This window comes from Arachis ipaensis, chromosome B04, assembly GCF_000816755.2.
Source record: "Arachis ipaensis cultivar K30076 chromosome B04, Araip1.1, whole genome shotgun sequence".
In the NCBI taxonomy this organism is placed as follows: Eukaryota; Viridiplantae; Streptophyta; class Magnoliopsida; order Fabales; family Fabaceae; genus Arachis; species Arachis ipaensis.
The window spans coordinates 103,322,964-103,336,374 of record NC_029788.2 but is presented as its reverse complement, the minus strand read 5'-3'; the positions used below and the strand labels follow the sequence as shown (position 1 = coordinate 103,336,374).

General features: G+C 30.6%; 1 pseudogene; it reads right to left on the bottom strand.

Moving 5' to 3' along the window:
* Window positions 8,147-11,574, bottom strand: LOC107637994 (annotated as a pseudogene).

The window sequence follows — 13,411 nt, the reverse complement described above, 5'->3', positions numbered from 1 at the left end:
AATACGGACACTTCGCTGAGTTATCGTGTCTGTGTGTCGGACACATTTCGGACACGATACTCCCCGACACTCGTCCAATACGCGTGTCTGCTGTGTCCAACCGTGTCTTAATAAAAAAATAAAAAATTCTTCTTTGGACACGCCTGGACACACCTAAATACCATCACGTGTCAGCGTGTGCAGTCTTATTCTTAACATATATTCTTAAAATAAATTTAGATATAGTATATATTATTATTTATTAAAACAAAAAATATTTTAAATACTTGATATAATTAAAATAAGACATTAAAAATAATTAAAAAATTTAATTTATATCTTAATATCAATAAAATATCAAAATATCATTACAATTTATCTAAAAAATACTTTATATTTTACATGTATGCGTGTCCCCGTGTCATGTAAGATTTTAAAATTCGCGTATCGGCGTGTCTCGTGTTCATGTCAGTGCCCATGCATCATAGATTACAAATGATCATTTAATTGAGTGATACATAATGGAGTTTGAGCAGTGACAGTCAAAGTCATCATCAAGCAGTGATAGAGCATAGCCAGTCAATCAAGAATGAGTTCGAGCACTGAACAGAGCAACCATTACCTTCGCTGAGTGAGAAAAATGAGCAGAGTTTGAAGAAGAGCAGTTGAATACCATAGACGACGGCGACTTGGCGATGACCATGACGATGGACGATAGGGACGAGCAACAGAATAGGGCCTGTGGACGCGAACGCTGGCGATTAGCAAATATGGGGAGGGGTTCGAGAACGATAAGATGAACCTTGAGAGTTTCGAGGCTTCGAGGGACAAGCACGACGGACGAATTGACAGATGACGACGACAATGAAGGACAGCGGGCAAAGCGCGACTGAGTAGGATGAGGGGTTGAAGCACGACGACTCGACGAGCACGATGAAAAAGCTGGCGACTAGCGAATGAGGAAAGGGGCTGGAGCACGACAAAAATCTTGAGCGCGACGGATGGCGGTGAGAAGAGCGATGGCGGTAGTGGTGATGGGGGAAACTAGGATTTCCTTTGAGGGAGATGTTCTTTAGTTTTGAGAAACTAAGATGATGAGAGGATAAGAGTTCAATCAACGTTTCAATAATCTCTCTTTTTTCAAAAACAACTAACGACATCATTTTTGGAAAATCGGCTGGGTTCTAGTTTGGTTCAACTAGCCGGTTCAGTAGTTTTTAAATGGTTTTTGATTTAGCAATTTTGCTTGTTAAACCGAATTGTGATTACTTATTATTTTTGGTTAAACCGGTTCGGTTCAATTTTTAGAACTATGATGATTTTATTGTTTTTAATTTTAATTTGGACTTAATTTTGTATTTTCTGTGTTATTAGTGTGTTTATGAAATATGAAATGATTAAATATTGAATTTGGTTAGAAAATTTTGATTTTGTTGCGGATAGAATCGGATTGGAAGCTATACTTTACGGTGCGGATAGAGTTAGGGTTGAGAAATCCTTAATCCGCAGGTAAGATATAATTTTTAAAAAAAATTTAAACTAGCTGATAAGGTTAGAATGAAGAGTATATAGTTAGGATAGAGTCCAAACCTTACTTTACCCTATTTATTACACTTTCTAGTTATAATAAAAAAGATAATAACAAAATTTTTTAGTATACTGGTGATAAATAAAATGGTTCTAAACTAGTAATTTTTGTCTATTTTAGACAATATTTTAGATTGACTTACCAATATTGTTGTTAGATGCGAATGAAATGTGTTAAAATTATTAAAAGAAAATTTGCTTTAAGGTTACATATTTGCAGAAGTTTTTCCTTTTTTTTTTTCAATTTTTTTATAAAATTAATTTGTCATTGAATACTTGATTATCCAAATTGTTTCAACTTAAATTTAATTATTCAAATTGGTTAGAGTTTATTTTATCATATACAAAAAGATTTTATACTTGAACCAACTTAAACCGATTAAATTTTATCCATTTGATTCTTAGTTTTTTCTAATCAAACTTGAACTAACCTAGTTTGTGAACAATTTTATAATTCAAACTATTTTTTATTATCTACTGAATATTTAGGGAATATTATGAATGAGAAATCATATACACAAGAATCACGTGGTGAATGATTTCTAATTCTTTTAGTTTTATATAGCAGATGAATTGAAGGAGTAGGTGATGTATAAAAATTTTGAAACCTTCTTTGATAGAGTCGAAACGGGTTTTCCGAAAACATCGTATATAACACGACGGTCCTCAAGTGAGAAAGATTCCTTGGTACGAAAGATGACTTCGTTGTTGATGTATGGCGACACTCTTATCAGTTTCAATGATAGGACGAGGTTTGCAATAATTAGTGTTGATAACTGAGATAATCCCAGTTTCCATTTTTGTACCAAAAGGGAAGAATTAATGTGATGATGAGTACTGCATAAATCCTTTTGATTTGAGTACAATGTTCTTACCAGTTAGTTCTACTAACACGCATTAAATATCACTTGTTGTTAAACAGTATAATTAAAAAAAAAATATTACAATAAAAATTTTATAATTATTTTTATACAAAATTTTTTTTTTATTTTTAAATAATAAATTAAATAGTTAAATTTTAATATATTATAAAAATATTTATTTAAATATAATTAAATAAATTATATTTTTAAATAAAATATCTTCATAAAAAATATTTTTGTCATCTTTATTTAAAAAGTTACCATTTAATAATTTCATCTCTAAATAATTAAGCAGAGATGGGCATAAAACGACAGACATACCTCATTCTGTAATAAAAATAATTTATTGCCCTAAAAATATGGTTTGATCCGAATTTATAGGCTCACGCACTCCACGCAATTTGACGTATTCGAATTAAAATTAACTAAATAGAAATAGACACATTATACTAACTGTTCAGCGTTGACTACTTAATCTGCGCTTAGATGTGCAATTTGAAATCTTTTCTTCGCAGACAAGTTTTTATATAAATTAATTTATTATAATTAATTATATCAATTAATTTAATTAATTGTTAATTATTTAATTTGATTGTAATAAATATTAAATTATTTAATAAATAATAAATATGACATCGAAATATATGAACTAATTTATTTTTTACAATACATGACGTTAGAAATGAAATAAATAGGAATAATGATGAGATCGAAATTATAGTAGCTCTATAAAAAGGTGTTAAAAAGATTAAAAAGAGGCATTTAAGAATATCTATAAACTTTTTTTGTTTGCAATAATATCTATTAAATTTGAACTTACCTTAACTAGTTGATCACTTATAGTTGTATAGTTTAGAGTGTTGTTAACCATAAAAATATTGTAACTACTGTAGTATCACCTAATACAGGCCCTACACTAGCAACAACAAACTTAGTACCAGATGTAAATACTTCAGCAGTATCATTCTAATTTAGCATAATGCCTTTAGCACCAACAACTATAAAGAGGGAAAGACCAACTTTTGTAAGAAAAAATTCAATTTTTAGAAAAAGAAGAAACAGCTCTAGGAAAAGAATGACAACCACTGCAGCACCACCAACAAGTTCACTAGTTAGTCTACCGATTAGGCCTAATTCTCAAGCCCAAGTTTTAACTCCATTTAGGCCACCAAATGTGATTAGGAAACTATAACAGCAGTAAGCCAAGCCACTTAGAACATGTTCATGGGTTTATGTCTACTCTATTTTTGAGGAGGAAGAAACAAGCAGGTCCACACCGAAGATAAGAAGACTTGAATCTGCGACTTTTTAGATGAGTATAGGGAGACTATGCCATTTGAATTATAGTTCGTTGGCAACTTAGTAGTATTTTGTTAAGTAATGTACTTTGAGTTCGGATTAGTAGTATGAATTTTGATGTTTTGTGTCCTTTTTTAAATTTTAGGTCTTCAATTGAACATTTACCTTGGTGGTATATTTAATTTTTTAGATTTTAGGTCTTCATTTGAACATTTGTGTTAGTGATGTGTTTGATATTTTGACTTAATTGAATATTAGCTCTTTAAATATCTTAATAAATAGGGTATCTGCAACTTTTTTACTAGTTAAATTTTTTGTCTATTAAAATTAATATGGATACAACATTGTTTGCTATTTTGCATAGTTTTAATACTTGGATTATAATTCATTTCTTTAGTTTGTAGCAATCACAAAAACAACAAATCATTCACACTCCCAAAAGAACATCATTTATTTATCATTAATTGTTCTGTATCTCAATTACATTCATTCACTGTGTATAATACATATCCACTAAACCATTTACTTATTACTTAGCCAAATAAAATAGATTCATAACCACACTTAATTCAATTAATAGACAAATAAAACTGAGAAGTAACTCAACCCTCCTACAGTGTTCATTCAATTCACTCATCACAGACAACACTATTACCATTCTATCAATCTCCACACCATTAACACACTTGCCCCTGATTTTTTCTTTTTTTCTTCACATCTGCATTACCCACCTTACTATTTTCGAAAGATCCTTCTTCATCCAAACAATGTTCTTGCATATCATCTAACCATTGAAAATATTTGCAACAAATTTGTTAGAAACAAGAGACTAGACTAGAGAAAGGATTTGTGTATTATTGAGTGTATTTAAGTTGTCTGAAATGATACAATATAAAAGGTATTTATAGGTGCTAAGAGAATCGTAATAATAAAGACGTAATATCCTATAATAAATATTCAGATATGCTAAATAATGCTAATTGATCCCAATTAATCCTAATTATATTCTAACATCCCCCTCAAACTCAAGTGACAATTTGAGTTTGAAACTTATTGAAAACAACGACATAAAGAGAAAAGAAAATGTATAAACTGATAGAACGGATGCAGACGGAACTGCCGGAAGAAAGCGCAGATGAAACTGCCGCTTGTTTGAAAGAAGCGTAGATGGAACTGCCGCTGTTTGAAGAAAGCGCAGATGAAACTGTAGGAAAGAAGCGCAGATGGAACTGCCGCTGTCTGAAAGAAGCGCACACGAAACTACCGAAAGGAAGCGCAGACGGAACTGCCGAAAGGAAGCAGACGAAACTGCCACAAGGAAACACAGACGAAACTACCACAAGAGAACGTAGACAGAACTGCCACGAGGAAAGCAGACAGAACTGCAAAGAGAGCAAAAACTATATGATTTCTTCATGAGAATAGGAAAATAGCGGATGACATTGGTGTTTGATCATTCAACTCAGAAAGACACAAGACTGAGAGAATAGGCTATTCGGTGAGGTGAAAAAACATCAAAGAAGTGACAAAAAGGAAGGGAAAAAAATGGCACGGAAGAAAAATATGAAAAATACGGTAATTTCAACCGAAGAAAAATAACTTATCCTCCTCAAGGAGGATACCATGGTTCTGATACCATGTTAGAAACAAGAGACTAGACTGGAGAAAGGATTTGTGTATTATTGAGTGTATTCAAGTTGTCTGGAACGATACAATATAAAAGGGTATTTATAGGTGCTAAGCGAATCGTAATAATAAAGATGTAATATCCTATAATAAATATTCAGATATGCTAAATAATGTTAATTGATCCTAATTATATTCTAACAAAATTTATTTGTTCTACCAAGACACAACAAATTCATAGATTAGATAAAGAAAGAGCACCAAAGTGAAATAAGAAGAGAAAACAAAATAAGTAGACACAATACTATGTCTTCCCTTCATATGCACAAAAGTTCAATTTTTATCTTTCATATAGGGCATTGCAAAAACAATCTATCAGGGTTGCTAGTTCTCTTCGACTTCAACGGAACTGCTGGAAGGCGACAAAAGCACGTTCTCTCGTAAGTTTTGCTCACAAGCTCTGACATACCATCCACTCCAAAAACTTCTATTGATGGGTTGTTTCTCCCCATATCAGATTTTCCACGAACTATAGATGAATTCATGTTTCAATATGCAAAATTTGGGCAAAACAAGTTAGAAAGTGCCAATTTAGGGTTCAGGGTAATGTTAGTGTGAATTAGGGATTTTTCACCTATGAATTGATTTAATTGGTAATTATAAGTAGGTTGTTACATCAACAAAAATGGTGGCCAGCTCAATATCATTCTCACCGGAGATGTGCTCCAACGAATACGAGGACCGCTTGTCAAATTTTAAATCAAGCAAATACCATTTTGTCAATAATAAAAGTCAGATACCATTTGATCAGCACCAGAATATTTTGGGTACCGATTCAGTATTTATCTCATTATTTATTTATTATTTAGTGCGGATCTGCGAATATACGGATCAAATACACAGATATTGAATATATTGATGAGATATCCATGATCCGATCCGATAAGAGTACGAATTGGATACAGATAAATACCACAAATTTGCGGATATGATCGGATTCATAAATACCCTTAATATGGAGTTAAATGTCATTATCCTCTATGTCTTCCTTCCTTTACCCATTGCCTACTATGTCTGAGTTTCTCTCAAAATTCAAATCAATGCCATTGTCCACTATAGTTTTTCACTTCCAAAGCTTTTGATTTCAACACTCTAAATTAATCATCTTCTACTAACCCTCATCGTAAGATATTTCATTATCATCACTATAAAATCACTTTTATATTACCAATAAATAACAAGGATGAGGATTAGTCTCTATTGGAGACCCCCATAGCTTATGTCTTGCTATTTTGAGTTGTATTTGGCTTTTTTTTTTAACTTAATAAATGAACATATATAAAATACTAAAAGTCTAAAAAAAACGAATATTTTATACAGAACTAGAAATACAAATAATAAAGGGTAAATATCCTATCCGATTTTTTTCATGAGACGTAACGTATCTTAATTATTCTTAAACCTTAATCAGGCCTCACCCACTAAAAAAAATGGACAAATCGACCCTGCTACTAAATGACAAAAGGTTGCCGCTGACGTATCAGGTAATAGTGCCACGTGTCACCTCCAAATAGTTGCAGGGACTAAAAACTCCCTCTCTATCCCTTTTTCTTCCTTCTTCTCCTCCTCCTCCTCATCTTTTTCAAAACTCCAACTTTGTGGCTTTATTTCTTCCTGGATAATGCACCCCTTTGTTTATTTTCTTCAAAGTCTTCCTTCTTTCACTCACTCATTTCCAATTTTTTTCACACAAACAACATTAAGCTTCCATTCCTTTATTAATGGCGAACACCGTTGAACTTCTATTCCTTTATTAATGGCGGATTTCACTGCCACCCCTTTTACAACTACTAAACCTCATTTTCCATTCACTTCAAGGATCACCATTCAAAATCTTCTACCGCCATCATCAGAAAAGGTAAATCTAAAATACCTAATAATTCATAGAAATTTTAAGCACGTAAAATTTAGGAACCATCTATGTAATATATCACATCACACGCATAAAAATTCAAACTTCTATTTGTTCAATAATAAAAAAAATGTAGAAATTGTAAATGAAGAAGAAGAAGCTAATGGCTTCAAATTTTCCGATGAGATTGGCGACGATGGAGGTGGCTTCGAAGAAGATGGAAGAGGTGTCGACGCCGTTGAGGAAGACATTGGTAGAGATGTTGAGGCACGGCATCGTTTCTCTCTTTGTTCTCTACTGCTTACCAGTGAACTGAACAAGTGACGAGATGGACAAGAAGAAAGGAAGAAGAAAGAAGGAAGAAGAAGAAAAATGGGGTAGGATTGGGATTTTTAGTCCTTGCAATCATTTAGAGGTGACATGTGGCACTGTTACCTGACACGACAGCGACAACCTTTTGTCATCCAATAGTTTCCTTAATAGGTGAGAGCCTGGTTGAAGTTTAAGAATGATTAAAGTATGCTATGTCTCACGGAAAAAAAATCAAAGACCGGATAGGGTATTTACCCAATAATAAACATATATAACCACCATACTCATTTTTTTGTCGTATCTCTCTCTTTACTTCTGTTCACAAACTAACAATCACATTGCACCTTTTGCTGTTTTTTATGGTAAAGTTGCTTAGACACATGGAAAGCTCTAAGCCAAACAGAACAGAACAATGTATGATATTGGCTGATTAGATGAAAAGTGAACAAGGTTTACAACTACAAAATCAAACTTCATAGTGTTTTCACAATGGCATACATAATAATTTTATAAAAGAATGATGTTTCAACTTTCTATTGATATGTACCAAAAAGAAAAAGCATAAATGTGGAGAAGAGAAGGCTTGTAATTATGCATTTCTGTTAAGGTTTAATCCCCAACCAAAACAAACAATGGGGAAACAAAAAAAAAAGCCCATATATTATAATTCTTCAGCATCAACAACCAAAGAATATTATCACTAAGAATTGCTTTTAAGTACAGTGAATCTATTCCCACTACAAAAGCCAGTTGATTGTTATGTTGCCAAGCCATGTAAACAATCGACACTGGACCAAAGCAATAAACAGCAAGAGATAGTGGTGTCTGCTTGAATCATAACTCCTCACCTCTGCGAAAAAGACTCTCTTCATTGTTTTCACCAAGAATACTCCCATGCATAAGCAGGTCCATGGCATCAAAAAGTAGTAAGAGTAACCCAATATTATTCTTCCAAGAACGGCCAAACATATACCGGTGAAAGTATAACCAGCATATGCTATAATGTCTAGCAGTGGCGCTTCCCCACTGCCCAACGAAAGTAATGTTACTTTTAGCAGTGAAGCTTGCATAAACCAACCAAGCAATCCCTTGATGAATAACAAGTTCAAGGCTTCTGGACTAAACCTGGACATAAATATTATACAGTACCATTAAGAAACTTTGAGAAAACAAGGAGAGAAGCTAGAGAGTGAACAAAACTGAGTTATACAGACTAAACTAAATTCTCAGTGTAACAAATCAAAACACAATCGTGAAAAAAATCTAAATAAAAATCATGAAAATAGAATTCACAATCTCTGTAACATCTAAGAAGCTCAAGACTTCTAATGCTTCCAATTAAGTTCTTACAGAATGTTAGACGGAAACATATTAATACATTTTCGACTCTGGAGAAAAACAATTGTAGTACTTCAAACATAACTGGAAGAAGGAAAAAAAAGTCATGACACCTGGAAACTACAACACATTATACACTGATATACCGAAGTTACTTGCAATGAAGAAAATTTCTATGTTAAGCACTTTCAATATAACTTAGAGCATCATCTGTTTCATTGCACCACCACATAAGAGGTATTGTACTTCCTTCCCCGCCACATTATACACCACAACACACAGATCCTTTTCACATAATCATTTACCAACACTTTAAAATAGAGCAATTAAATTCATAATACATGGTTGAGACATTAAAGCCTAAAGGAGGGAAGTAGATTGATCATTTAAAATTATCCCTGTCTACAATAGCACATTAGGCATTAGCTGCTATTTTGGTAAAATTGGTTCTGAAAATGCAATCTCTGGAACTGCTGTCATAGCATAACCACGAAAGTTTAAGCTATGCTTGCAATTTTCTTTCCAGGAGTACTATTTATTATGCAACATAGAGAAAATAATTGCAATATAAAAGACATGATATTTTACACAATCAGGTAATATAGCATCATCGTTAACCCAAACTTGATACTAATAGAGCATGAAAATGAAAGCAAGGAAGAGAAGATTCACGTACTTTCCACGAAGAACCAATGAGAGGCCCGCGAGAACAACATAGGTACCAAATGCCATTAATGGAATATATAGATCTAGTGCGTTTATGTCATAAACAGCCTGCCACCAACTGGTTCAGTAATTCTAGTCCAATGACCCTGAAGAAGGAAAAGAAAACAACAATATAACCAACAAGTACATGAAATAGGATAATAAAATGGAAACCCAAGGAAAGATGCAGGAGGGAGTGACAGTACCCGATGCAGGAATGGAAACAAAACTACCTTCAATTTGTTCTTGACATAATGGTCATTAACTTGAAAGTAGTATTGAGGGTCAGAAAATTATCGACTTATCTGCCATTTAAAAATGAAGATTAATCAAAATACATAAACATTGAATCCACATCTTTAGAGAATATCTATACTTAAAGTAAGCAGAGCTAGAAAATCAAGGTATATAATGCTAATTATTTATTTATTTTTGGTTTATCCTTCATAACTGAAAGTGAGAACATAAGACACATGAAATAGATTGTAAAAGCAAATAAAAAGAATCTCAAACTTTCATGAAAGTATGAAATTAAACTGAGAACTCTACAGTCTACACACTAAAGTGCCAATTACACATCGACTCTAAAAATCAACAGATAAGCACTGCAGACATTAGATCAACCACTTAGAGATGATACATAATCAAATGAATAAGCTTCAACATCATGTTTAACTACATGTAGACTTAGTTTAGTAAAGTTTTTACTTTTTAAAATAACTTATAAAAATTAGTTTTTAAGAGATAGCTTTTTAAAAAGTGTAGCATTTATGTTTGGTAATCAAATTAAAAATGGCTTTTAATAAACACAAGCAACAACAATTACGTTTGGTAAAATAATTTTTAAAATTTAAAAATACTAACATAAATTTAAACGTTAAATTTGAAAATGAGTTAATATATGAGGTTATATTAGACTTTTAAATTCTGAAAAGCACAAGCTAACTTTGAAAAACTTCATATTAAAGCTTAGTTTAGTAAAACTTTTACTTTTTAAAAGTAGCTTATAAAAATTAACTTTTAAAAAATGACTTTTTAAAAATTGTAACATTTATGTTTGGTAAATCAAATAAAAAATAGCTTTTAATAAATACAAGCAATATTAATTGCTTTGATAAAATAGCTTTTAAAATTTAAAAATACTATAATAGATATAAATGTAAGTATTAAATTTGAAAATTAATTAACATATAAGGTTATATTAGACTTTTAAATTTTGAAAAGCACAAGCCAACTTTGAAAAGCTCTATCTTAAATGCTTTCAAAAGTACCCCAATCTTTTAAAAGCTGTAAGTATAAGCACATGATCTTTTTAATTTACCAAACATAAAATGAGGAACTTGAGCTTTTAAAAAAACACAAATATTTCTTCAAAAAGTTTTATCAAACCAAGTCTAAGTATTTTTAAAAGTACTCCGATCTTTTAAAAGATGTAAATACAAACATATGGTCTTTTTTATTTATCAAATACAAAATAAAGATGTTAAACTCTTAAAAAACACAAGTACATTTTTAAAAAGTTTTACCAAATTAATCACACTGCATAGATCAACCGCCGCTATTTCTTCCCATCATAATGTTGAAATCATGTCCACAAGCATCTAGTAGAATAAATTCATTGCAAAGAACAATGGTAGAAGAATGAGACTTACATTGCTATGGATATACTCAAAACTTGATCCTAATATTCTCCCTCCATAAGCACCCAATCCACCTCGTATGAGTCTTGAGCCGGCAACATTGAATGCACTCCCAAAAGGATTAGGTTGCGAACTCGCCGGAGGCTGCGGTATTCCGGGAATCCGGGTTGCGGTCCAACATTATTGTACATTCTTGCTGCAGTTATCACAACAAAACAATAAGCACCATAAATCATTTCCACATATTTCATATTGCATAGTAATAAACATTCTTACAAAAACCGATCACAAGGGTTCAAAAAAATAACATTTAATTGAATATTTTTAACTAATAATTAAATCAAATCAAATCATATATAATAAGCCAAATTCAAATAATGTGAATTAAGGATTAAACTAAAATAAAATAATTTTTTTATTATTCAAATTGAATTCAATAAATACAAATTAATTTTGTTAGATAATTATAGTCTTTTGGTCTACTATATATAGATGACTACATAAAATTATAAGAATCTATCATTTTTATCGTTCTTTCTATTTCAACTCTTCTTTTTTTTTTTTCTTTATGTATAATTTCTTTTATGTATAAATATACTCAAAATGATAAGGTGTTTCATTGATTGTTTATTTGACCAATATTATAATCCGAAAATATCTCAATTTAGGCATTCTACTACTGTCGGTAGAAGTTAAACCTGTAGTAATTCAAGGTGGTCAGTATATTTTTTATAGTATTGGATAGAAGAATATTTATTAAAATGAATATACCCATTGTAATGAATTTTATTTCTCAATTGTTAAATTTTTATGTTAGTCTTGTGAATTCTTTAAAGGCATCGCACAAGACAATAAAATATGTTGACTTTAATATTATTAGAAGCCAAATTTAATTGTTCAAGTAAGCACCATTAATTATGTTAATAAAATAATTTTGTAATAATAATGTGATTTATATTTTAATTTTCTCGAATAAATTCATTTCAAAATGTAGGAATTAGACTCAATTACGCTAAAATTTTAAAGGTGATATAAAATTTCACAACAAAATTAACATTAATTAAGAAAATAAATTTATTTATGGCTCTTTTCTAATTATAAATAATAACAAGACGTAGAAAAAAATATTAACGTCGTTATTCTTATTAACTAAACCATAATATTAGGTAGTTGATAGTTTTATAAGCGAAAATTATTAAGTAATAACGTAAAAATTAACAACGAACAAGCAGTAAAGATTCATAAAAAATCAATTATATATTATCAATTTTATGATTAAAATATGTCACATATCATATTCTCATTTGTTCTATTTATTATTATTCTATTATATAAAAATCAAATTTTTGCACTTAATGATGAAGCTGACGTAGCATGCTTCTAAGAGTGTTTAGCGATTTATTTCTTTTAACTCGTTAAATACAATTTATTACAATAAATTAACTATATCAACTAATTAATTTAATTATATATTTAAATATCATATAATTTATATCAATTTTATTTGATAGTATTTTTTAATTTATTTCTCTTAATATTTTGTTNNNATGCAATAAATACAAATTAATTTTGTTAGATAATAATCATGGTCTTTTTTTTTCTTTATGTATAATTTTTTTTATGTATAAATGTACTTAAAATGAAAAGAAATGAATGAGTATTTCATTAATTGTTTGTTTGAAGAGTACTATAGCCTGAAAATGTCTCAATTTAGTCATTCTATCAATGTCGATGGAAGTTGAACTTGTAGTAATTCAGGATGGTCATAATATTTTTTTTATAGTATTAGATAGAAGAATATTTGCTAAAATAAATATACCCATTGTAATTAATTTTCTTGATCAATCTGTTGTCTTTTACCTAACAAACAATATCTATGTTGAATATATTATTTTTATTAGAAGTCATGCATAATTGATTGATAATTCTATGTACAAAAATACTCATGTGATAACTAAACACTGTATTGTTAACTCGCTAAAGTTAATTCTCCTATGGTTATGCCAATATATAGCACTATCAGATGAAAACTGATTAGATTACATTTATTTCCAACGAGGTGGGTGAGCTTTTAGGCCTAATCACGGTTGAAATCGAGGAAGGTTAGAAAAATGCTAACAATACAAATAGTTTTTATTTTTAATACCCAA